The following is a 27,681-nucleotide window of genomic DNA, read 5'->3' on the forward strand; positions in this document are numbered from 1 at the left end:
TCTGTGACAATACCCTAAATCAGAAATTTGCCTTCTCTATTTGTTGGGGCTGGGTCCGTCAACTGGTCTCTTCAAAAGTCTGAGGAAGAAGCCACCGTGGAGCTCACTGGATGTCTGGGATCTTTGTAATACCAGGGACAAGTTCAGAAGCACAGATGGTAACCCTGGTGGAAGCATGCTCCCTCTGTGTTCTCTGGCCCCACACCTCAGGAGAACCGAGAAGACTGTGCTGCCGAGGTCTGAGATCAATGTGGATGGGACATGCCTGCAGCCCTAACGCCCTACTCCCCTGTCCTGAAGGCACTGTTCCTGTCCACTCCACATGGTTCCACAGTCTTCATCATTAGATGAGTCAACCAACAGGAGGGTAAAAACTAACCCCTCTGGCCAACCCCAGAGCAAAAGCAACATGTTCAAACATCCTGTCATTACCACCAGTGATAATAAGGGGAATAATGAGCAGGAATTATTTTTATTAAATAAATCAGGCAAGTGCACCTTATAACACGTTCCGGAGCCACGAGGAGGCCCTGTAAGTGCTGGGATGGCGCTGGAACCGGGGGCCGGCCTCCATTAGGAGTCGGTTTCTTTACAATTACTCGTCTGAGCCCAGCAGGTCAGGGCTCATCTCCTAAGTGTATAATAACATAAATGGATTTTCTGTTTATCAACTAGGACTTTGTAAGTGTGTGCTTCCTCCCAGTCAACTCCTCATTTTAATAGATGCGTTTTGGAAACAGCATTGGCACTGTAGCTGGTTAAAAGGCAGTTAACTGTCTTGCTCAGTTTGAGAGAATGAGGACAGCCCGAGCTTATCCCTACATTAACCCTGTTGCCTTCTCTGGGGCCCAGTGCAGTGATCTGATGTGCCAGCATGGGGGTGGGGGGAGTGGAAGGGTGGGGATGAGGGGCTGGGGTGCGGAGTGGTGGGAGATGGGAGTGTCCAGACACTTTTGAGAGCAGAATGTCTATGATGGCTTCATCTACGTTACCTCACCTCCTCATGGGACTGAGATAGTTTTTTTTTTTTAATGCCAGTAGTAATAGATAGGTGGGTGTGTCAGTTACTTGCTGCTATGGCAAAATGCCGGACCAGAGCAACTTGGGAAACCAAGGCTTCATCTTGGCATCTGGCTTAAGAAAAGATATGGTCCACCATGATGGGAAACCATAGCAACAGGAGCATGAGGCCACACTGCACCCACAGCCAGGAAGCAGAGAGCGGACAGGAAGTGGGTCAGGCTGTAAAACCTCCAGGCTGGGCTCCCCAGGGCCCACTGCTTCCAGGGAGGTCCCCCCACCCTGCCCAAGGCACCATAAACTTCAATGGCAGCGCAGCCCACTAGGGCCCTAGGAGTCAAACACACGAGCCTATGTGGGAACATTTCACGTTCAAACCGGAACACAGGGTAGATATATAGCTTCTGAGTGAACTGTATCTGCCATGGTGGAGCTGGGTCTGCCACTGGGGGATTAGGGGCATGGCTCAGTGGAAGAATTCTCACCCAGCATGCCCCAGGCCCTGGGTTCCAGGCCCCCAGCACTGAAACGCAGAGATTTGAAAGAAGTCCACTATTGGAATTCATTCATTCATTCTTTTTTTAAAATTTTTTATTAGATATTTTCTTTATTTACATTTCAAATGCTATCTCGAAAGTTCCCTGTACCCTCCCCCCGCCCTGCTCCCCTACCCACCCACTCCCACTTCTTGGCCCTGGCGTTCCCCTGTACTGGGGCATATAAAGTGTGCAAGACCAGGGGGCCTCTCTTCCCATTGATGGCTGACTAGGCCATCTTCTGCTACATATGCAGCTAGAGACACGAGCTCTGGCGGTACTGGTTAGTTCATATTGATGTTCCGCCTATAGGGTTGCACACCTCATTCAGCTCCTTGGGTACTTTCTCTAGCTCCTCCATTGGGGGGCCCTGTGTTCCATCCAATAGATGACTGTGAGCATCTACTTCTGTGTTTGCCAGGCACTGGCACAGCCTTGCACAAGACAGCTATATCAGAAAGTATGGACCATCCAGAGACTATCCCACTCGGGGATCCATCCCATAATCAGCCAACAAACCCAGACACTATTGCATATGCCAGCAAGATTTCACTGAAAGGAATGCATTCATTCTCTCTCTCTCCCCCTCCCCCCTCTCTCTTTCTGTGTGTGTGTGTGTCCACACACTAGCAAGCACCTTATTAGTGAGCTGTAGCCCCCCTCAGTATTCTGACGCCACATTTGACTTGATTAAGAATACATTTGGCCTTCAGTATTTTTGTGTATTTGACCTATGTATTCATGCCTTCCTTCTACTTCCCTTTATATCTCAGTAGGTTTTTTTGTTTTTGTTTTGTTTGTTTGTTTGTTTTTGGTTTTGTTTTTTCAAGACAGGATTTCTCTGTATTGCACTGGCTGTCCTGGAACTCACTTTGTAGACCCTGCTAGCTTTGAACTCAGAGATCCTCCTGTATCTGCTTCCCAAGTGCTGAGATTAAAGAAAGGTGCCACCACCACCACCGCCACTTGGTAACAATAGTTTTCTTGGTATGTTCTTTAGTTTTAAAACAGCCATTTGAAAGATAAGCACCATTAGTAAAGACAGGCCCAGGTTTCCCCGTTAGAACCTAAGTGAGCCCTGCTCTATCCCATGGCTTCCGCTTCTCAGTGCACGTTCTGCTCCTGTGGCTTAGCTCTCGACAATTAAAAGTGCTTGGGCTCACCGAGGAAATCAGAATGGAAGTGACTCTAGCTCTGCTCCTTTCCAATCAACCATGGAAATGGCAGAGTAGATAGCCCAAGGTGTGAGGACTGGACCATGCCAGGAAGAAAGTAATTCAAAGTGATTTCCTCAGAAACTCACCATGGACACACAGGGATGCTTGGTGGGAGGAGCCAGGGTGAAGGCCAGGGGTGGACTCTTGGATATTGTTATTTATTTATCCCTGTCTTTGGGGACAGGATGAGAGGCTGGGCATAGAGCTGTATCACAGTAGGGTCTAAGTCAACTGCCATGCTAGATATAATTCTACTGACTGTGAGCAATGAAAAGGTAATTACAGATCCAATTAAAATCCATATAATTAAATTAATAAACAGTAATCAGCAATTTGGGATTAAGTAAATTCGGTCTTGGGGAGGGGTCTGTTCTATTATTGACCTTTTTAGTGACGCATGTCCAGGACAATAATAAGAGGCAGACTGAGTCAGTTCCACTAATGTTTAAGCTCTCTGTAGGAGGTGACCACACCCTACCCCTTGAGTATCTCCCAGCAAGCAGGTGCTCCCTGGGAAACCCCCTGTAGAAGGAGCCAGGAAGGCAAGCATGATCTCGTTACAGGATTTAGTCACCAGAGGGAGAGCTACACTCTCAAGGCCTTGGTCTTGTACTGGCCACCGGGTCCTCTCTCACTGAGGCCTGAGTCTGCAGGGATGAGGTCGTGAGAACAGATGGGGACATCAATGTAGTAGCTCTGAAACTTGAGGGTCTTTAAACAGAACATCTTGCAAGGAGAAGAGCAGCTCTGTCCCCTTCCTATAGAATGTCATGTGACAAGGGACCTGTGGGGGTGGGAGTGATGAGCCCCAGGTACCAGAGCAAAGGAGTGACCCAAGGGAAAGACTGGGCTCATGTACTTGAATCATTCCAATAACAGAAAGCCAGTTAGTGTTTTGTTTATTGTTTTTAATGTGTGTGTGTGTGTGTGTGTGTGTGTGTGTATGAAAGCATGTGTTCGTTTGTTAGTATCTGTCTGTGTGGTATGTGTAGTGTGTATGTAGTGAGTGCGAATGTGAGAGCATGTGTGACTGCTTTAGTATCTGTGTGTGTACACGCACATGCATGTGCAAGAGCATAAGGCAGGATGATCAGGAATTTAAGGAGAATCGCTTCTCAAGCCATCCTGGGATACTTGAGACCCTGTCTCAAAAATAAACAAGGACAGATGGGGATGGCATGCCTCTAGTAGAACTTTTGGGCGACCAAATGGAGTGGGCACCAGTGAAACTTCTCAACTTCATACAAGAGTGTGCGCGCACTCATAGGCAAGCATGCACTAAATAAATGTTTAAAAAAAGAAAAAAAAAACCTAACCAACTAAACAAACAGAAACAAGCAAACACCCCTGAGATTTAATACATAAAGTAGCTGCCTCTTTCCCCTCACAAACTCCTCCCATCTGCCCTAGGAGTGCTGTGGGTCTCAGGAAACCTCTGACCCTGAGTCTAGCCCTGAGATTTAATACATAAAGTGGCTGCCTCTTTCTCCTCATAAATTCCTTCCATCTGCCCTAGCAGTGTTGTGGGTCTCAGGAAACCTCTGACGCTGAGTCTAGCTCAAATACCAATTTTAAGTTTTTAAATTTGTTCTTCTTCTTTTATTATTATTATTAATTATTTTGCATTGAAAATATCTCTAAACCAAATGCTCTGACTGTAATGGTGGCCCCTATTACCTGCTTAACCTTTAGTGGTGGTATCTCTTAGAGGGAGGAGTCTTGAAGATCAGAAAACTTGAGGTCTGGCAGCAGGTGGTCCCAGGGTGGTATCCCCTGTGGCTTTATCAGATGTCCATAGATGATTGATATCCTGTGTCTCTTTGAACCAGATGTTCCTCAAACTACATGGGTGAAGGGTTCAGCTATGAAAGACTTTCAACACTGATTGTGTAAGATAATTGGAATTCATTTGCTGAGCACAGATTCCTGCTAGTTTGTGGCATTTAAATGGAGGACACCAAGGTGAGACACCCTGTGGAATATAACCCACCAGCTGGCACCCTTGGGGTAGAAGGGCCTACTTCCCACAGATATGCAGGGAGTAGTCAGCCAAGGAAAGCAGGACCCAGGCTGTCCTCGTGTGGAAGCTCAGTCTTCACACTCAGTCAGGCAGGTGACTTCCTCTGTCTGGCCCTCAGTGCTCTCATCCAGGAAGTAGGAAGATGAACCGTAGAGCAGTGTGAATTAAATTCACATCTTTACCAAGCCTGAATTCCCCCCTCTCCTTTGCTAGCAACTGGTTCCAGTTAGGATTGAGAGTAGATAAGCACACCTTTTTAGTCATCAAACTACCCTTTCAACTTTAATCCCACTATTCCAGATGAAGTGTCTTAACCAGACCTCTTGGAGCTGCTTTTAGGAAAGCGGACACCTAACTATGATACTGCCTTGGAATCCAAGGGTCTTCCAACCAAGGAAATGCATGGAGGGTTCAATACATCTTGCCTCCTGCTGCCTCAGGCTCTTACAGAAGGAAGTTATGAAGAATGCCTGATGGAACCTGGAACACAGATTATCACCTACTTTAGGAGTGAAACTGCCTACTGGCATGTGAGGCAGGACCAGGGCTGTTACTACAGTGAACTTCCATTTACCCATACTGATTGCTATCTAGAAGCAAGATGTCCTCAGAGAGATGGACTCCTGTTATACTAAAGGATTTACAACACTGCTATTTCCCTAAACACTGACTTATAATAGTGATGAAAGCCATGGATTTAGATCTGTGATAAGGGACACAGAAGTTTTGGGATATGTAAGAGTCTCATTTCTCTTGAAGTAGGCAGTAGATCTCCCTTCAGCTACTTTCTTCAAGGTCATGTAAAAGTGTCCATGTACTTCCTAGGCACACTTGTGAAAAGTGTGATATAAGATCGGTGAGTAGAAGAATGGTTAGTACTGAGGACAGAGCCAAGATCAGATGTGTTAGCAGCAATGAGGTTGACCAGTTGGCTTATTTGTAGGCACTATACAAACAGGTTAAATTTCTAAATTCCAGTATGGCACATTCTCAGACTTGGATGCCACTCAATGAAATATCTACATCTTCCATGATTCATGAGTAAGATCTTGAAGGGAAAGAACAATGTCTTCCCTAAGAGATTCCCTGGGCAGGCCCTTGGTGTTTGGCATTAGAGATTATTTTAATCTGTGTCTGTCATCCACATTGGTTGTCACTCTTGTGTTTTGCACTGGTGGTTCTCACCCCTAGTGGTAGCCTAAGACTTACCTCCTGCTGTATTGATTTGTTTAAGATAAACTTATATAAGCAGTATGGGAGAAGGTGACAGGAAAATGTCTTGGAGAGACTCAAGGGAAAGCAGTTACGTTTTTTGTTGGTACTGGATTCACCTAACAGAAATCTTTTCTTCCTCATTTCACCTTTTAGGTGTATGTTGGTATAAGAAAAACAATGCTTTCTCCTAAAGAAAGAGCGAGGGTTACTTGAGGCAGCCCAGATGGAGGGTCTTGTAAACAGGCCGGAGGCAAAAAGATGGGGTTGATAGATAAGCTGGCCCAAACCCCTACCCCTCTCTCTATACTCTGCCCCATACTGACATCAATCTGTATCCTCTGCCATGATTTAAGGATCATGCAGTGGTGAGAACCTTTCAAAGTAAGTTCAACCCCAGGACCCCATCCCATCACAGAGGTGAGGCACTGTCTAAACAATACCACTTGAAAGATGGGTCTCTGCTCTCTGTAAGGGAATGCTCAGAGGCCCCCTCTTTGTAAAGGGTTCAAGAAGTCCCTTTAATCTTTGTCTGTTTCTTTTAAGCAGTTTTAAGGGGACTTCTCTCGTGAAAGACAGACACTGCTGTCTGCTTCCTATACATGTGCAAGAAAAAAAGGCCTCCCTTTCCCCTCTCCCAATTGGGCATTCTTGCAGATAGCTGCTCACTTACTCATTTATGATATGGAACAGTGTAAGCTTGGCTGAAAACACCACTGTCCATGCATTTAAGTCCTACAGGAGAAAAGGCAGACAGATCTCTGAGCATGTAGGCATATTGTACAGAATTAAAGGAAAGCCAGACAGAGGACCAGTCTTTGATGTTAGCCACAGTTCAGGTGCTACTTTCATTCTTAAAATTGTGTGTGTGTGTGTGTGTGTGTGTGTGTGTGTGTGTGTGTGTGTGTGTGCACATAACTGAAGTGTCCTGGAAAAGCTATGCCGGAGTTGAGGATTCTGTAGACTGATTAGAGCTTTGTGACTGGAGTGAGTGGGAATGATACAGATCAGAAGCCAAGATTGTAGAGAGCTGTTTTTAGCCTCCTTTATAACCTGACCTTTTGACTATCAGGTCAAACCTTTGGTGTGTGCTAATTAAATAAGTTATTAACAGACCTATTGCTTCCATTAACCAGACCACCTAATGTCCCTAATATGTGTGGTGAATGCATTGACTGTCTTTGTTCTTTGACTATGAACAGTTTAAGTCTGTTTGGAATGTGTCACTTGGAGCAACTTAAACCCATGCTCCTAGGACATGGTCACACATATCTGGCTCTGAACACATTCTCTTTTATTTCTCTTGCAGTGAGAACTGTGCTGTTGCATCCTCAGGCAAATGATTTCTTCTGTAAATGTCTTCTTGACATGTTTATGAAGAGACATCCTCAGAGCCAAACTGCCTTCATTTTCATCAGATCTGTTTGCAAGAGATAGTCATAGCTGACCATGTTAACTGTGACCTACTTTTATATAAGGGGCACAGTGCATCATGGGACCTTCACATGAGTATCCAGGCAGCCCTCCAAGCCATCTGTATGAAAATCTAATTGTACAAAGCCTCAAGGAGTCTGTGATGGCTAATCTTGGTTGTCAACTTGAAGACATCTAGAATCAACTGAATCCCAAGCAGCTAGGTGTTGAGAAATTTTCATGATCGAATCATCTGAGGTCAGAAGACTCACTCTAAAGCTGGGCTACACCTTTTGATGGCATCCCGCATAAAAGCACATGGAATAAGGAAAGCTTTGATTTTTGCCTGCTTGTCCTCACTCTTACTGGCAAGTTCATCTAGTCTGCTGCTGTGGCATTCTTTCACTGGTGTTAGAACCTACTTCTTCATGACTGAAGACTAGCTAAGGTATCCAGCCATGTGGACTGAATAACTACTAAATTTATGGCCTTTTTTTTTTTTTGGAGCAAGAGATATTCATTGTTGGACTAGACAGACAACAGCCTGTTAGCCACTCTAATAAATTACCTTTAGTATAATATTCTTTCTATCAGTTCTGTTTCTTTAGAGATCCCTGATTAATACAGAGAGGCTGGAGTATATAGATGAGAAAAGGACTAGGGCAGGAAGCTCCATCTATGTAGCCTCAGGGAAGTTATCAGCCATACTGGGTACAGATCATTCAGTGTGGCTTAAGGCTACCCATATGACTACCTGTAACACCTCACCCATTGCTATGTAATAAGCCTAATAAAGTCGTTGGTTTCCAGGATGAATTTGGCTGAAATCTACTTTGGTTTGGGTTGAGGTTCTTAGGGAAGGGGTAGGTGGTGTTTACAGCTCATCCTCAGGGAAGGAATTTTAACAACATGTATGTAATGTGTCTGGAACATTATACACTATAAACAAATGATAATGACAACAATTTTGATTGAAGTTGTTCACAACCCATTTCTCAACTGGTCATTATTGTACACATGCTTCTAATACAATTGGATAGTTAGAACACAAGTGTTCAAATACAGGAAGTATTTATAACAAGATGAAGATTAACATAACAGGCAGCACTCCATAGTTGGAACTTCAAATGCAAGACAGAGTCAACCACTTCTCTTGTTGCTGTGACCAAACACCAGACAGAAGCAATTTAAAGGAAGAAAGCTTTACTCTGGCTCATGGTTCAGGGGATAGATGGAATAAAGGAACATATATAAAAAGAAGTTAAAAAACAAAACATTGTAGATCTGAGTTATTGCACCATTACTGATAATGAGGTGAGGTGACATGTTTGGCCAGTCTCAATTGTGGGGAACAAATATTAGTAATATATACCCTTTGTCACAGAATAACATTTTGGCTGGTGAGGGACCATGTGCATGAAAAATTCCTTGCTGACTGGTGAAGCTGGGGGTAACAAAAGACAGACTACATAATTCACATCATGTGGCCACACTTGGTTCTGCAAATGCTATGCCCACCAGCTCCATGGGACTGTAGCATACATAGTTATGTATGGTGGGCCCTGGTTCAATATCTTGTACTGCATAAACCAGGCATGGTAGAGCACTTGAGAGCTCGAGGCAAGAGGATCAGAAGTTTAAGATCATCCTTGGTCACACAGCAAGTCTAAAGGAAAGAAATACCTACTGAGGCATCTCTAAGGAATGTGTTTCTTTTCTTACACAAATGGCCATAGTGACCATACACTTGAAGAGCTTGTTGGGTCCAAGTCCTTCACAGATACTTCCTGTTTTTAAAGTTCATAACTTAAGATTCTGTCTTCAGATAGATATTTATTCTCTCAGGACTCTAACTGAGGGAGTCGAAGACTAAAGTGGGCATGCAAATGTCCTGTGGTCACACAATTCACAAGTGACAGAGAGGTTTGAACCACATCTGATGTTCAATTCTTAAACTGCCACCTGCACAGAGCCTGAGTCAAATCGCAGCCATGGTTGGATCGTTTGTAAAGCCTTCATTTCTACTGTGATTTGTCTTTGCCATTGGACTTACTTTTAAATGCTCCAGCTATGCTGATTAGGTAGTTTACATCATTGATGTTCCTGTGAGGCACAGTTCCCTTTATCAGATTTATATTCTCATAGAATGTTCTTACCCTTTTCCAAGCTTGATCTCTTCTTCTGTCTAGCACTTGAGGTCACTTCATATTACATAAATGATCAATCTATTTATCAAGATCGGGTCCACTGCCCAACTTGGAGGAGAGGTCTTTGAAACAGGACTGTTATCTGTCTTGCTCTTCACAGCTCGGCACATTCCTGGGCACAAACTGGGTATTTGATCAACATATGCTGGTCAGATAAATCACTAATTAATGGCAGGGAGAGGTTTGCAATCATTTCCAAGCATCATTCTGTCTATGGAACAGCTGACTGCATTAAATGGATGCCTGTTGCTTTCTTCCTGGACCAGCATGTGGAACATTGCAACACAAAGCTTAACTGGATCTGGTAGGGGAAGGGCAGGGCTGTCTTACGTGTGCATTGACAATTCCATCAACGATCAAAGCAAGCACAGTGGTAGAAAAAAACTGTGTTCAAAAAATGGATAGATAGATAGGTAGATAGATAGATAGATAGATAGATAGATAGATAGATAGATAGATAATAGGTAGATAGACGATAGGTAGATAAATAGATAATAGATAGATGATAGATATAGATAGATAGATGATAGATACTTAGATGATAGATAGACAGACAGACAGACAGACAGACAAATAGAAGCCCAGGTGGTGATGGTGTACTTAGGAGGCAGAGGCCGGAGGATATCTCTGTGAGTTCAAGGCAAGTCTGATCTACAAAGTCTGATCTGGAGTTTTGACAGCTAGAGTGGTAACATAGAGAAACCCTATCTGAAAGAATAAAAGACTATGAATAAGAATAAGAAAAGGAGGAGGAAGAGGAGAAGGAAAAAAGAGAAAATAAAAGAAAAAAGAAAAATCGACTGTGTTGTCAGTCAAACCGGCCCAGTATCGGAATCCATGGTGGCATTTTGAAAAAATAAATCTTGTTAGTGGCTTCAATTCTTCCCCTGTCTTTCCAGCTCTCTCTTAGCACATCTGGAGCTTCTGAAGGCAGGAACCTCATTTCTGTCATATCTAGCATTCCAGCCTCAGGTCTCTTTCAGACGACCCAGGTGTGCATGGAAGGCACTGATGAGTTGTACTCAGTCTTGCTCTTATGTGTGGTGGGTGCCCTTCACTGAGTCAACCACCAGATCCCAGATAGCTCCCAAGGATGGGTGGCTCCAGGTAGAGGTCTTTGAGGGCCAAAGCTTTCTGCTTTGTGATTTATCTATGCAGGGCCAGAAGGTGGGAGGAGAGGAGGGAGGCCATATCTGGCAGAGGGATGCAGGTACCAGAACCCCGCCCTACCAGCAGCAATGATGGAAATCCTGCCTCATATAAATTCTGCTGAAAGAGAGATTGGGTGTGGGTTGGGAGCTACAGATTAGAAAGGAAAAGGATTACAGTAGTATTCAAACTAAGTTTGAGCCCCGCCCCCCCAAATGAGTCCCCTTGACAAACTCCAGCTTAAAAACCTCCTCTGCAGAATGGAGACTACCTTCCTTTCCAGGTCCCCACCAAGTGAGCTGATGTTGTGGGTGCTGAGACAAGCTCTGTGTCTAACTCAGAGTCATTACTGGCTTACATTACAATCCACACACTGCTGTTCTGAAGATGGCATTACTTGGGGGACAGCAGGAGACCCCCCAAAACCTGAGACCACTTCCTCCCCCAGCTCTGAGCCAGCAGGATGCTTGACATTCCAGCTGCTGGCCTCCACTGAGGACTGGTTTACACAGCAGATGTTATCTTCGGGTCTTTAATGGCACTCATTTAGGTTATTAACACCTTAGCTCTAATCAGATTAACCTCTGTTTGAAAAGAAGTCTTGGGACCCTGGAAATCTAGAGGAAGAAAAGTAAAGATCAGAGGTTCCCACCACGGGGAGGTCCTTAACCCTTGTGTGGCCTTACAGAATCCTGGATGAAGAGGGCTGTGAACTTGTGAGCCCCTGCAGCAGCCCCTTCTGTGGGTGCAGGAGCCAGAGGATGCTGACTCGGGTGAGCGGCTCTGTGCGTGGTGAGTGCTGGGGCTGCTGGGATAAGGGCACCTGTATTTATTTATATGTGAAGCCCTAAAGGTGTTTATAGGGCTTCGGTCATCCTGCCTTCCTCTATCTAAAGACAGAAAAATCCCAGCTAGCCTCTTGGGAATGCTGAAGCTCTGAGAAGGAAGGCTTTGTATGAGGGAGTCTTTCCCTAATAAATACATTTTAGTTTTTGTAGCAGTTCTGTCTTTATAAGAAAAAAAGTTGATAGGGGTGCAGGGAGTTCATATATGTGACCCTGCCCCCAAGGTGTCCCTGTTACTAATTAGCATCTCTCTCTTTTTTTTTTCATTAGTGTACACTCATTGTGCAAATCAATGGGTTTCATTATTACGTTCTCATGCATATATGCCAGGTACTCTGATCATATCCACCCTCTAACTACCCTTCCCCGTCCTCCGGTCCCCTCCCCACTCCTGTAGGTCTCCTTCCTGTCTCTAAGAGTCTTCTGCTTTCAACTCTTTAAAAAAAAGTCTAGATTCTCCACGTGAGAGGCATGACTTGTTTCATGAGGAGACATCCATTTTCTTGTAAATGACAGGATTCGGTGCTTTTTACTATCTGGGTAATATCCCATTGCAGATGAACAGCCACACTTTCTTTATGGTTTGTCTGATGATGACATCGTAACTGGCTATTGTGAATCATGGCTGTGTAAGTGTCTCTGTAGGGTGCTGACTTAGAGTCCTTCAGGTGTGTGCCCAGGAGTGTATGTATTAGGTGTCATAGTAGGTAGTTTCAGGTTTCTGAGGAATGCCCCGGGGGCTCATTTCCATAGTGGCTGCATCAGTTTTATCATTGCCAGCAGTGGGGAAGGCTTCTTTCTGCTTTCCTGCCATCATGGTAAGCATTTGCTGGCTTCTTTTCTTGGTGGCCTTTCATTCCCACCTGCGTTGGTATAATGTGTTGCAAATGAACAGACTCAGATACCTTGTCATTCCCAGCCGCTGGTCAGTCACTGTGTGGTTAACTCTGAGTTTTGCCTAGTGTTCCCTTGTACATTATCACAACTTCACCGACATGCGTCACCCAGATTAGCGTCTCTACACTGGCGGTCTTCTGGAACACAAAAGCTGGGTTGGTCATGTGGAGTTGGGCTCCCAGTGAGGAGAGAGTGTTTTAGGAGATGGCCAGGTGGTTTGTGCTCCCAACACAAACTGCTCCATTAGAGGGAAGGTTTTGATTGTGGGCGAGAGTGAGAAAAGACCCAGAGGCATCTGGAGGAGTCCGGAGCAGAGAGAAAAGCTGTCTGCACAGGACCAGAGCTGGGGAAGTGAGAGGGAGCAGTGGAGAGAGCAAGAGAGAGCATACAGGCAAAGTGTGTAGAGAGAGTAGTGAGAAAAGCAGGCAGGCGTGGGTACAGGCACAGGCACAGGCACAGGCGAGGGCTTGGGTGAGGTATGGAAGAGGGCATAGGGTGGGGCTCAGGGTGGACGAATCCTAGATTATAATGGGAGCAAGTAGCTGGTGGAAAGGATGGTTTGGGGCCTAACAGTGGAGCTCCTCAGTGTCTGGCAATAGCACCCCTAGCCTCTGGAGGAAGGGCTATGCAGTTTCTTTACTTGCTGTGTTGTTGTTCTTGTTCTTGTTGTTGGTGGTGATGGTGGTGGTTTTGTTCTGCTTCTTTTGTGTATACATTTTCCCTCTTCTGGTTTCAAAATGAGGGGTGGGGAGATCCTTTGTTTTTGTTTTTGTTTTTGTTTTTTTTTACAGGAATTTTAAGAAAGCTTATTTTACTTTATGGGTATGAACGATTTGCCTGCATGTATGTGAGCGTGCACCACGTGGGTGCCTGCTGCCCTTGGAAGTTTGAAAATGAAATCAGTTCTCCTGTAACTGAAGTTAGAGATGGTTGTGAAGCACCATATGGGTGTTGGGAACTGAACCCGCTCCTCTCCAAGAGCAACAAGTGCTCTTAACCATGGAACCAACTCTCCAGCCCCTGTCAGCAGCTCCTAACTTATCTATAGAAATTGTTAAAAGGCATCTCAACTCTTTGGTCCCAACCTCATTCAATTCTATCAGTTTTCCTAGAAGAAACAAATCCCAGCTCAGGCCCAAGCTGAGATTTGTTTAGCATTATCTAGGTGAAAAGCCACTGTCCTAGAGGGGTGTCTGTAGTGACAGAGGGGTGTATGGAGAGATCTAGAGAGCTGGGCCTCCTTTGAGGGATCCCACTGCAGGGCAGGATGAATCCTGGGTGTCTCTCCTGGGGGCAGACGGTCTTATGGAAGGTCTCATCTGCTGGGGACTGTCCTGTTGGGCAGGTTGAAGACCCAAGAGTACTGGTATGAGTTATGAAACTTTTTATCAAGACTGTGACAAAACGCCCGACAGAATGACAGGGGACAAAAGGCCCATTTTGGTTTATGGCTCTGAAGATTTCAGTCCACTGTAGTGGAGCCAGAAAAGAAGCAGATGCTGATACAGGAAGCCAGGAGCCATAAGTCCCTAAGGCTCCATGCCAGGATGACTGATTTCCTCCAGCCATGTCCCACCTCCTAAAGGTTCCACAACATCCCACAAACAGCCGCTAGCTGGGACAAAGCGTTCAGACACCTGAACCTGTGGAGAGCATTTCACCTTTAAAGGACAGCAGCAGAAGCACAGGATTACATGACAGTGACAGTCCACCTTGTGTTCTGAAATAAAATCTCTTACTGGGATCTGGCTTCATGCATTAGACTAGGCTGTCCGGCAAGCTCCAGGGATTCTCCGGTCTCTGTTGTCCCAGCCCAGGGATCACAGACACCAGCCACAGCTTTTTATGTGGTGCTAGAGATTCGAACTCAGGTCCTCATGCCTGCACTTTACAGGCGGTTCTACCCATGGAGCCATCTCCTCAGCCACAGCAGGTCTGTGTTCCGAAACACTGGACAGCGATCGAGATGAAAGGGAGAAGCCCATACCTTTTAGAACTCAGGGCCTTGTTCCAAATCAGCATAAACTGTGGAGCCGATGGCACAGCTCAATGGTAGAATGTGTGTCTAGCAAGCGGAAGGTTGTAAATTCAAGCCCCAAACCTCTCCTACCCATCCCCCACCAAAAAGAAAAAAAGAAAGAAACAGAGAAAGGGGGGAAATTGAAAATCCACAGGCTAGCTGGAGCACAGGTGCGGGTCAGGAGGGACACCCGGCAGCAGCAACAGAAACGGGTCCTTCTGTTGTTCTGTAACATTCAGGATGGGTATGAACATTGCTGACATGGGGAAAAAAATCTCCAGGGTGTTGTTAAGTGGAAAATGTCAGTACCAAAGCAACTTGGAGGAGGAGATTCTCTTTATGTAAATAAAAAACAAGCACTAAAAATAGTCAGAGATGCACACATTTGAGAGAAAATGTTGAGAGCAGACGTCAGAGAGAAGGAGGGGGCCCCTGGGAGGGGATCAGCCTGGAAGTATCTGGGATGGGGCAGAGACTCTGGACCATTTCCCCCACATCTCATTCTCCCTCCTCCGAAAGCACTTACGATGAACACATGGTTCTATAATGTGAACATAATGAAAATGTGCTTGCTTTGTCATGAGACGTGAAATCCCTCTGGAGCCAAATTCTGGGCGTGGGAGAGTCGTGTGAGCGTTTGCCACATACTCGTTCTGAGCCTCAGTCTCCGCATCCCTGACCAAGGGATGATGGTATTTTATGCTCTATTATTGGACTGGGGTAATATTCAAAGAACGGAGATCTCTTGCCTGGGTGTTGGTAAAATACTCGGAATTGATGAGAGCAGACATTTTGCTGAATTCGGGTTTTACTGAGTACACATGGAAATGACTTACTTCGCAGGGATTCCTGTTGAGAAAGAATGAAAGTGAGCAACTCGGAAAGCACAGCAAAGACAACACTGTAGTGAGTGGGCGTAAGGGAATGACCACACCTCCCGTTTGTAGACCACACCTGCCTCTGCTTCCTTCTTGCAGAGATCCCTTTATTAAATGCATAAGAAGCAAAGGATGTGTATGTCTTGACCCCCAACACTTCAGAACATGACTCCATTTGCAAGTAGGGGGACTGTAGGTAGAATTAGCTGAGACCATTGCTGGTGTAGGGTTTTTGTTGTTTTTTTTAATATTTATTTATTTTATACATATGAATGTTTGCCTGCACATATGTCTGTGCACCACATTCTTGCCTGGGGCGCTCAGAGGCCAGAAATGGGCACTGGATTTCCTAGAAATGGAATTGGAGATGGTTGTGAACCATCTTGTAGGTGCTGGGAATTGAATCCCAGTCTCGTGAGAGAGCAGTATGTGATCCTAGCTGTTGAGCATCTTTCCAGCCCAGTGGTCTTAATGTAATACTATTGGTAGCTGGGAAAGAAGAAGAGAGGAAGAAGAGACAGACGCATAGGGCAGGGTGCTGTGCAGCTGGTGAGGGAGAGGAGAGCTCACTGAGGTGAGCAAGGTTGAGGATTCTCAGCAAATCACCAAAGACAGGAAGAAACAAGGATAGTGCATCCCTCCCTGAGAGGTTCAGGAGGATGTATCCCTGTCACACCTCCCTTTTGGACTTTTGGCTTTCAAAACTGGGAGGAAAGAGGTGTCTGTCTTTTGTGCGTATGTGTGTGTGTGTGTGTTGGGGGGCGATCATGCATACAAGTTTGTAGTATACGTGCACGTGTGTGTGTGTGTGTGTGTGTGTGTGTGTGTGTGTATCCATCTTAGTACTTTCTTTTTGTTATGCCTGCCTCTGCCTCCCAAATACTGGGATTAAACACCACCACACCTAGCCCATGAGTATGAATTTTTATTTTATGTGTGCAAGTAAGTCTTTTGCTTGCAGATGTGTGTTAGGATAAGCTGGGGGTAACTTTGCATGACTTGGTGGAGGGGGGCTAGTTATACAGTCAAACCATGCAACATGTCTGATGTAAGAGGTTTATTAGGGGTGGGGGAAGAGTGAAAGGCCTTCTCAGAGTGGGGACACGAGAGACAGAGACAGAGACAAACAGAGAGACAGAACATTGACAGAAAAAGCAATCTAGGGTAGCTGGGGCCTTTTTAAAGGGACCCTGACACTTTGCAACCATAGCCACAGTGGAAATGTGCTCCTGGCAGCAGTGGGTGATGACCCAAGCTGCTGCCTCTGAATTCCTGAAAGGCCAGTCAGTCCAGTGAGTCGGGCAGAGAACCTAGTTTACACCAATATGCATACCCATCACGAGTGTGTCTGTGTTCAAGCCAGTCGGATGAGGGAGTCAGAGTCCACTGCAACTGAGGTTACAGATGGCTCTGAGCCACCATGTGGGTGCTGGGAACTCAACTGAGGTCTTCTGCAAGGACAATATGTGTCTTCAACTTCTGAGCCATTGCTCCAGACCTACCTTGTTTATTTGTTCATTCATTCATTCATTCATTCATCCATCGTTCATTCAGAGACCGTGTCTCTCATTACACCCATTTATTCAACTAGGCCAGTGAACTCCAGGGATCCTCATTAGTCATAGATGCCTGGTTATGGAGACTCTGCACAAGCATTCATTAAATCTACTCTCTGGACTATAAGGTCCAAAGTGACAATGCTGGATAGTTTTATGTCAACTTGACACAGACTAAAGTCATTTGAGAGGAGAGAAGCTCAGTTAGGAAAGTGCCTCAGGCTGTAGGAAAGCCTGTAGGGCCTTTTCTTAGTAAGTAATGAATGGAGGAAGACCCAGCCCATTGTGGGTGCTGCCATCCCTGGACTGGTGATTCTGAGTTCTATAAACAAGCTGAGCAAGCCAGAGGGAGCAAGGCAGTAGGCAGCACCTCTCCACAGCCTCTGCATCAGCCTCTGCCTTCAGGTTCCAGCCTTGTTTGAGTTCCTGCCCTGACTTCCTTCAATGATGGACTGTCATGTGAAAGCGTAAGCCAAAAAACCCATTTCCTCCCCAGGATGCTTTGGTTATAGTGTTTTCATCACAGCGATAGTAACCTTACCTTAACTAAGGCAATGACTCCAGTAAGGTAAAAATTTGGGTTGTATGTTCATGCCTTTGATTGTGATTCTCCAGCTGTCTGAGATCTCTCACTCCCTGTTTCCCACAGAGCAGAGGGGGCCACACACCTTCCTAGATAACTTGTTTGTCTTCAGCTCCACCACTTAGTGTTTCTCCTGGCATGAGGTTCCACTTTGACTGGGAAATGTCCCTCACGGTCTCACTGGTTCAAAGTTTGGTCTCCAGCTGGGAATACTGTTTTAGGAGATGGTGGCACCATTAGTAGATGTAGTAGGACTACTGGTGGTAGAGTTTCACTGAGGGATGGGTAGAGGGTGTCACTGTGGGTAATGGTGTCATCGGGGTGTACTAAAGGCAGGGGTGTCACGGAGAGTAGTAGGGTACCAATGGCAGCAGGGCTTTGAAGCTTTCAGTCCAGCTTCTTCCACTTCCTGGTTTGGTATCTTGAGAACAGCTGGTCACTGAGTGCTTCCACGGACTGGTTCCTGCGACCATGCCTTCTTCACCACCACAGACTGAAGTCACTGGCAACCAGCAGCCACAGTGAACCTTTCCCGCCTGAAATCACTTCTGTCAGGCATTTTGTAAGAAACGAGAAGAACAGTCACCTCTGTGTCTCTCCTTCTAGATCTCAGAGCGAATAAGTCAGAACTCCAGCCCCTTTCTCCAGTAGGCTTGGGCAAGAGATGCTGGGTACTCCTGGTGCACATTTGCACCAACACAGTCTCTCTAGAGTCACAAAACCAAGAGCCAGGAAACAATCAGAAGACTGCACTAGAATGCACTTTGGGATGGGAGGTGGTCTACATGCATAGGGTACTAAAAGCTAGGTAGTGTGAAGACACTCCCCTTTACATTCCTCCCTCCTGGCTTTTTTCTTCAAAGACAACCAATTTCCTCCTCCTCTTCCTCCTCCTCCTCTTTCTCTTCCTCCTCTTCCTTTTCCTCCTCCTCCTCCTCCTCTTCTTCTTTCTCCTCCTCCTCTTTCCCCATATCTTGCTTTTCACTTGACAAAGTACTTTACCGTATTTTCTGTTCCCTCCCACGTCTCTGTTAATGAGGATTCTTGCCACACTGCCTAGCCTGACTTTGAACACCTGTACGCAGCAGTTCTTGTTTCAGTCTGTATGCTTACCCATGCACTGGGCTTGGCTCATCCATGTAATGCAGGATGTCACATTTCATGAATGTAAACTGCAAACAGATTTACAGAATAGATGCCTAGAAATGAGATAGCTTATTCAAAGGGTAGTAGAGTTTGTAATTTAGATAGTTTGGAGAAAGGTGTTTATCAATAAATAAAATGATTGAAGCAGATATGGTGGTGCATGCCTACAATCCCAAACATGCAGAAGGCCCAGGAAGATGATGAGTCTAAGGCCAGCCTGGGCTACACCGTGAGACCCTATCATCCCAAATGCATCCAGTTTGTCATCTCATCAACAGTGTCTGAATGTCTGTGCCCACATCACTATAAGCGGGTTATCAAATCTAAGACAAAAGGTTGAAATTTTCAACCTTCTATAATAGAAGGTGGTGTTCTTATAGCTTTAGATGTCCTTTCTTTCCTGAGAAATGGAATTAGCATCTTTTTCACAAGTTCAAGTGCTTTTAGATTCACATTTTCATGTTTTTATTGGCATATATTACACATACCAATGGGTGTCATTGTGAATGTATGCATGCATTTGGTCACATTTAATCACTGTCTTCTCTTGTCTCCCTCCTATTCCTGTTGCTCTGCTTTCCAACTAAGTCCCCTTCTGCTTTCATATCTTTAAAAGATGCTTTTAACAACTCAATGAGTTCCATTTGGGTTGCAGGGAGGAGAGATTCTTTATAGGCGTGTGGGTGACTTGCCCGTAGCTTCCGCACTGAAGAAAACCTCTGTCCTCCTAGCAACCATCAACTGCTTATAGATCTTCATGGAGATCTCTGAGTTCCTCCTCATTCCACAGTAGGATGCTGACATGACCAATCTTGAACAACAATCACAGCTCTGTGAGTTCAAGAGTGCTGTGGCCAAGTCATATCCAGAAGTCCCACAACACCCCAGCTCTCATATTCTGTCTGTGCTCTCTTCTACAATATTCTTTGAACCTCAGAAACCATAATGTAGATGCACTGTTTATAGGTGAGCATTAAGTAATCACTTATTCTCAGCACTCAGATCAGTTATGAGTCCATGCAGTTACCTCTGTCCACTGTGGGGGAAAAAAAAGGTTTGCTGACCGTACGGAAACAAACGTAATTATTTCAAAGGCAATCTCCATGGTTCATTTAACAAAACAGCAGCTGTAGATTCCCTGTTAGACTCCCAACCATGGGCTTCTGCCCAGGTTTATTCTGCCAGATGCAAATTCTGTCCTGTGGAGCGGGCTTCAGTTCTAATCAGAAGGCAATTCTTCTGCCATAGCTGACTTGGAAACATTGCACCAATGGTCACAACTTACCTGGCCAGGCAGTCATGCAGCATGGCTTCTCTTTTCTCTTAACTGTCCCCATTTTAACACCCCCGTTAGGTTATTGGGTTTTTTCTCTTTATTAGTTGTATCATTTTATATATTAAGTCTTAAAATATAAACCTTAGTAATTAAGGAAAGTAGCATTTGTCTATCGTGAGTTCAAATCCCCAGTCATTGTATATATCTTGGCTTTTTGCCGGGTAATAATTATTATTCCTAATAATAATGTATTAATTATAACTAACAATAACATTTAATGTATTATAGTAATAATCAATATATTAATAAATGATTATTATTATTTTGCTTTATACATATTGTACAAACGTTTTGTAGACTAAAACTCACTAACCTACCATCATTTCACATGAGATTGTGAAAGAGTTCTAACATCTACTTTGATTAAGAAGTTTATGATTTCATTTAAATCTTTCAGAGGTCAGAATCTTTCTTGGAGTTGCTGACACAGGTGTAACGACGGCTGTTGTTTCTTGCCTGTGAACTAACACTATCCAAGCCATGTGCAGCATTCTCTTGTGCCCCTGAATCTGCTTCTGGGTTTTTCCACTGGCTCTGCATGGTCTTTACAGTCACAGTGCTCTCATTATCAAGGAGTTACAATCAGTTTTTAAACCTGGTACTTTTAGCCTTCCTCGTTACTCTAACCCCCCCCCCCAATTTCCTGGTTATTCTTGATAATTTTTCCACATGAATTTTAATACTAGTTATTTAGTTCCCTCCAGAATGTCCTTTTGGTATTTTTATTGGGATCATATGAAATTTATAGGTCCCCTATTTTTGACAACTTTATAATGATAAGAATCTAAAAACGAGGCAAATTTTAGCATTGTTAGGCCTTTGTGTCCTTCAGTTGCATTAAAATTGCAAACTATAAATCCTGTATACTTCTTGTTACGTTTACACAAGAGTTTTATTTTTGTTGCTATTTTAATTGGGATCTTTCCTTTGTTATAGCTTCTAATCAGCTGTTTTTGTAGATCTGAGTGCTGTTTGATTTCCATATATAAATGAAATTTATTAAAATCTCTGTGTGTTTATAATGCCTTTAGTTTGTCCTTTTATTCCCAGAAAATTCCAGAAGGCTGCAAAGTCTAGTTATGGTCATATCCAGTGAGAACTGGATTGTGTGCAGCTGAGAGCTAAGAATAGTTTTTGTAGCATTAAGGTTGGAATCAGTTGAACAACACCGACTTAGTAGGTGTGAGACCCTGTGTTTTATCCTCAACAGTATGAAAACAAGAATCCATAAATATCAGTAAGTAAAAGGATTAAATTAAGTATGGTGGTACAGGACTGTTATCCCACCATACTGAAACCTGGGGCTGGAGGATTACAAGCTTGAGGCCAGGCCAGCTACATAGCACGATCATACGATCATATCTCAAAAGAGAACAGCAACACGAAAGAGGAGGCAAGAGGAGGAGGAGGGGGAGAAGGAGGAAGAGGAGGAGGATGAGAGGAGAAGAGAGGAGAGAGAGAGAGAGAGAGAGAGAGAGAGAGAGAGAGAGAGAGAGAGAGAGAGAGAACACCTGTATCTAGTGGTACATATCTGTAATTTCAGCTATTTAGGAGACTGAGCTAGGAAGTTTATAAGTTCAAGGCCAACCTGGGCTCCAGAGTGAGCTCAAGTTCAGGTGGCCAGTGCAAAACCTTCTCTTAAAACTTAAAAGTCAGAAAAAACAAAGAAAAGGGTATTTCTCGGTGGTAGAGTACTTGCCTGGCATGCCTAAGGCTCTAGTGCTGCCATAAAACAATATTGCTTAAAAAAAAAAAAAAAAGACTTGATGGAGAGATGGCTCAGTGGTTAAAGAGCACTGGCTACTTTTCCAGAGGATGTGAGTTCAGTTCCCAGAATCCTCACGGTGTTCACTATAACTCTAATTCTGGGGATATGACACCCTGGGTATACATGTGACATACATTCTCAGATACACACATACGGACATATAAATTGAAAAAAGAAAAAGCAGTCTTTTCTTTTTAGGAAAGGACACGTGATAGAGATTTCAGGCTAACTCCAGAGTTGCTCTCCAATGCATCCCTGACTATCTTCCCCTAGCACTGGAGACTAGGCAGGCCCTGGCACAACTCACCTATGTGTCACCGTCCTTTTTAAATATGGTCTTCCTACCTACACCACAGATTCTTTCCCAATGGTTCTCTAGGCTGCAACCAGAGCAGTCCTCTTAAACAGAAACTTGATCGCATTTACAACCCTCCAGTGGCCTCCACTGCCAGTTGGTCTCCTTAATAAGTCTGAACATTTTCCTCATTCGCTGGCTCCCATCTCTGCCTACGGCTACCCACTTTCCACCCCTGGCTTTATAACCTTTCTAACTTGCAGCTTTCAAATTGCCTACCCCATTGGCCCATAAAACCCACAGGTGTGTTTCATTTGGCACATACAGTTTGTTTTAATTTTTCTTCAAGTTGTGCAAATGTTTAAAACCAGAGGATTTCTCATTTTAAAAAAAAGTCCATGTTTTTATATTCATTTGAAAAATTAGAGTAGAAATGATCACACCTCCTGCAGCTCACATGGCCACACCATCCTGGAGTTCAGGCTGGCTGTCATGGCCACACCATCCTGGAGTGCAGGCTGGCTGTCATGGCTACACCATCCTGGAGGGCAGGTTGGCTGTCATGGCCATACCATCCTGGAGGACAGGCTGGCTGTCCCTTTGGTTGTGTCCTCAGTATTCCCTTTTCAGTTTTGGTTCCCTGTGCCTCTGAACACTGACCTAAGGACCGAATAAAAGTACTGGTCCTGATCAGTCTGCTGGCAAAATGCTCTCTACCTGGCTGGCTCTTGCTTATCCTGGGGCACAAGGTAAGGGATAAGGTGTATCTTGGGTTTTGTTTTTCTTTTTTTAAATAATTTATTTTATGCACATAGGTGTTTTGACTGCACGTATATTTGTGTGCTGGTGTCAAATCCCCTGGAACTGGAATTACAGACAGTTGAGTCCTGCCACATGGGTGCTCAAAATTGAACCCTGGTCCTTTGGAAGAGCAGTCATTGCTATTAATTGCTGAGCCATCTCGGGGGACTGACTGTTTCCCAAGATAGGAGGAGGAAGGCTCCTGCAAAAGGAAGAGAAGAGGACCCCAGGAATTTGTCACTTCACCTGTGTCCCTTGAGAGGAACCTGGCATGTCCAATCTCACAGTATCGAGCTGCTCCCTGTGTGTTAGTTTGTTCAGTGTTTATATGGGCTGTCTTCTTTCTCTTTATGACACAGAAAACCAAGTCTATTAACAATTATCACAGGCCTAAAAGATACCAGCTGCCATGTTAAGGGTGAATGTGTGTGAATATGTAATATATATGCTTTATCCTGGGAAGAACACATGACCCACTGGAAAAAAAAACATGCAAGAATGCAAATAACTAAAATATTTAAGAGGTGTGGGAAAGCCATGAACAAAGGCTCAACGGGAGCATGTTTGTAAGACTCACAGTTCCTGCTAAAGGAATACAGAAAAGCCAACGAGGGACGCGCACAAGCTAAATATTGGAGAAGAGGCAAACTTGCCACATACACAACTGCCAAGGAAGGCTTCACATGAAGGGAGGTGCCATGAGGATTCCCTGTTTCAAGGACCTTAGCTGAGCAGTTTCAAAATATATACCATGTAGAGATGGAAGGATGCTCTGCAGGTAAGAGCGTTTACCTGATACTCTTCCAGAGGACCCAGGTTCAGTGGCATCTCCCAACTGCCCAGAACTCCAATTCTAGAGGATCTGATACCCTCATTTTGTATCCAGAGGTATTGCCCACACATGATACATATACATATACATATACATATACATATACATATACATATACATATACATATACATATACATATACATATACATATACATGTATTCAGGCTCTCACACATAAAATAAAATGAATCTTAAAAATAATACAGCAAGTCAGATGTAGAGGACAATGGAAATCCAAGGACTCAAGAGGCTGTGGCAAGAGAAATGAAGGCTTTCAGCTGGTTTGGTTCATATAACGAGTTCAAGACCACCCTGAGACTCCTGATGACTCGTCCTCATTGATGGACTTAAAATTACCCAGGCTGCCTACCTTGGAGCAGGTCTTCAAAAGTGTTCCCAAAAAGGTTTGTCTGAGCAGGGAAGCCTCATCTTGAACCCAGGCACTAGCCCAGGGGTTGGGCTCCATACTAAAGAAAACTGAATGCCAGCATACCCTACACTTTCTTTTCTCCTCCTCATTGTCTAGGTGACTGCACAAACACATCATAGAATCTAGTTCTGTGTTGCTCCGTTCAAGGGACACCCAGAGGATGAGAGCATCTGCTTCAGAAAGAAGACTAGAAGACAGCCTTCTGGCTGGGTTTGGAGGAAAAGCACAGAAGGGGCCGTCAACCCAACCTTGTGACACACTGGGATCTGGCTTGAGGGTAACCACCCCACACAGCATGAGTAATGACTGCAAGGATGAATGGGTTACTTCTTCGATGGCTCTTTCTAAGCCTTGCTGCCCCCGTCCCCATTTTCTCCCATGACTGATGGACTTTTAAGAGGCACTTACCTTTGAATGAATAATTATGGAACAACAGAAGCCCCAAAGACCCTCAGGGATGTAGATACCATGGGGGATCATCAGGCACCATGTGGATATTAGGTTTTCTTCCAGGTGAGAGAATGTGACTGGTCCCTCAGTGGTTCCGTACTAGCGATCCCAGGAGCGTCTACATTTCTGAAGATGGAGTTTCCCATATCCATCGGCTCCATCTTTCGGAGGCACCCCCAGGGCTGAGTAAATCATGTCTGTCTGTCCCAGAGAGAGCCTTGGGGAATGAGACGGAAAAAGACTTCAGTCTAATTCACAAAGTTTGAGTCTGTGGGGCTGGAATGAGTGTAGGTTGGGGAAGGGCTTCCAGTATGGGTGAATACATGTGTGTGGCTCTGTGTATGGGATTCCAGGATGGGAAATGTTTTACATAAAGTGAGTATCTAGTCAAGTTCACTTCCTCTCCCATCTGCCCCTTTCTCCAAAGTGTAGTGTCCCTTTCTTCCTCTGGATGTCCTTCACATCCCTCCCGGCTAGAAAGAGGGGCACAGGGAGGGGACTCCAAGCCACCTGGGTGGGAGCCCTGGGTACCCCTGTATTCAGATACCTTATGCATGAAGTCACATCCTCTCTCTCTGCACATGAAAGTCAGCAGAAGCCTGAAATGGATGCAGACTGAGAAGGGCCGGGATTTTGCTTGGCTGGGGCTGGACTTACGTAACACTGATGTGGGCGATGAGGCCCACCTTCCAGTTCTCCCAGTAACTGAAAGGCTACAAAGCAACATATTCTGGACTGTCTCTTAGGAACCAGGAGGCATTGGCTAGGTGGAAGAGGGTGGGCTAGTTAGAGAGTGGCAAGGGATGCAGGGGACAGAAGAAGTGAAGGAACCAAGGAGCCTGGAAGCAGGAAGAACACAGCTTTAAACACCAAGTCTTGTGTGTGGCTTATCCCCATAGGGTAGATCTCCCAAAATCAGAGGTGAGATCTCAAGAAGGATGGGACCCCTCACCACACAGAGATGTCTGTGCTAGAGAACTCCATCTGTATCTCTGTGGCTGAAAAACCCGGGCTGATCATTCTTAAACAGGGAAAGAGAAGAGAGCGAGGGTCATCGTGTAGACACAATTGTACCAGAAATGGTTTTGAAAATTCCACAAAGCCCAGTGGAAGAAGGGAAGTAAATTTTCACAGAAATATGTACAAACTACTCAAAAAATATTTGGGATAAACCTTCCTGTGACCCTGGGAATGTCCAAGGGAGTAACTGAGAAATCCATAGAATTTGATATCTAAAGGAAATCACAGGAAAGATGAGATATATACCAGCGTGCAGTCAAGCAGGGTACACACCTACACGTCCAGACCTGGGGTTAGAGCTGGATCAATGGGCACTCTGGAGAGGATTTTCCAACCTGGTAATGTGAGCACAGGCAAGATTCGTCAGACCAGCGGTGGTTTTTAACAGGTCCAGAATGAATGATTCTTTTATTTCTTGTTATGGGAAAGCTCATAAGAGGGGGGGAAAGCTAAATATTATATGCAGGAAGTAATATTAGTAAATCAAATAAAAGACTGGTTTCTAAGAAGCAAACAGAGCAATCTAAACATGGGTTTGTCTGATACAAAGCTAAGCCTTCCTGGAAGAGATGAGATACTTGAAATATGGAGAGTAAAGCAGTATTGCATCCCCATAGAGGAAGTACGGCAGAAATGAACTCTCTATCGAGGGCTGACACATTTCATTACATGTGGGAAAAGGTGCAGTAAGAAGTGTTTGTAGAGAAACTGGCCCCTCCAGGGAGGGCGAGTGCCTAGAACCTCAGCACTCAGGAGCACTGAGGGCAAGCTAGGGCTACATGGTGAGCTCAAGGCTAGTCAGGACTTCAGAGTAAAACCTTGTATCAAACAAGGAGTAAGAGGGAAACTAGAAGGGTGGAGAGGAAGGAAAAGAGGAGGAAAAGAAGAGTGGGATGATACACGGGCATTAAGTGAATAATTCTCTCATTTAATGGGTGCCTGCAAGTGATAAAGGGAACCTCCATGGGGGTATTCAATGAACTCCAGAGGCAGTCAAAGTGGGCCTCAGAGGCATCCTGAAAGAATCAAAAAAACTGTATCTTCCCAGGCCCTGTGGATTCCTGCCGGGACCACAGACCCTGGCTGGGTCTGGGGTAGAGAGTCTGGGGAGTGTAGTTCTCCAAGAGCTGGGATCTGTCCACTGTACAGCCAACAGTGTTCACCTCCAGACTCCATCTTGTCAGTAGTCTTTGGATTCCTTTGAGGTGAAGCTCAGGAAAGACTTGGAACTTGGTAATTGTTGATCCCCATGAGCAGGGGTAGTAGAAGCCATTCTCATTTGGGATAGCCCAGGCTGGCCATTGTCAAGATCCCTCATTCCACATTGCCACTCCAAGGCTCTTCTGAGACCCAGCAAATGAGACATGGGACGGGAGGGGGGCATGGATTTATTCAAGCTTGGTAATAGTGTGATTTATTTAACCAGTTCCCTAGAGATGGACGTTAATGGATTTAACCTTTCGCTCCTACAAATAACACTGCAATGGACTATGCAAACTATCCTCTGTGAATGTGTGAGTGCATTTGTAGTTCAAATTTCTGGAAACTTCCCAGTTGAGTTGAAGAATATTGAACAAATATTTGAAGAGCGCCGGTTTTGAAGGGGTAGCCGGTATCAGGGAAAGCTTGCTTGTCTCTGTCTGGCCCTGCTCCCCGGTATGAACCATAGAGTGAAAAAAACCAAACTCTCCCTCTTTTCATCACTAAAAATGAGCAACAATTATTAGTGCAGCTTGTGGCTCAAGCAGGCACTCCCACTGTCCAGGTGACAGAGCTGCTGTGGTGACAAGGGACCCAAGGGCTTGCTTTGTCATTCATTGGGTGTAAGACCCCAGCTGAGTTATACCCATAAGTCTCTATCCTCTTACACATGTCATAGTTTTAGAGAAGTCAGATACCATTTGAATGACAAAATCTACATCAGGAGTAACGGGAGAGAGCTACACTGGTAAAGTGCTTGGTGTATCAGGATGAAGACCTAAGGGTTTTTTTTGCCCCAGAACCTACATAAAAAAGCTGGGTGTGGTGACATGTGCTTGTAATGCCCAGG

At 44.8% G+C, this 27,681-nt stretch overlaps 1 long non-coding RNA gene across 3 annotated transcripts in view; it reads left to right on the forward strand.

The window, feature by feature from the left end:
• 9330179D12Rik (RIKEN cDNA 9330179D12 gene) overlaps window positions 1-8,234 on the forward strand; it is a 63,031-nt gene extending 54,797 nt beyond the window's left edge. For all 3 annotated transcript variants that reach the window (NR_040274.1, NR_040273.1, NR_040275.1), the window contains one exon: window positions 7,315-8,234. This is a non-coding gene — a long non-coding RNA (RIKEN cDNA 9330179D12 gene). The remainder of the gene's footprint in view (window positions 1-7,314) is intronic.
• Window positions 8,235-27,681: the final 19,447 nt, after the last annotated feature.

The sequence above is a fragment of the Mus musculus genome, chromosome 6 (genome assembly GCF_000001635.26).
Source record: "Mus musculus strain C57BL/6J chromosome 6, GRCm38.p6 C57BL/6J".
NCBI lineage: Eukaryota > Metazoa > Chordata > Mammalia > Rodentia > Muridae > Mus > Mus musculus.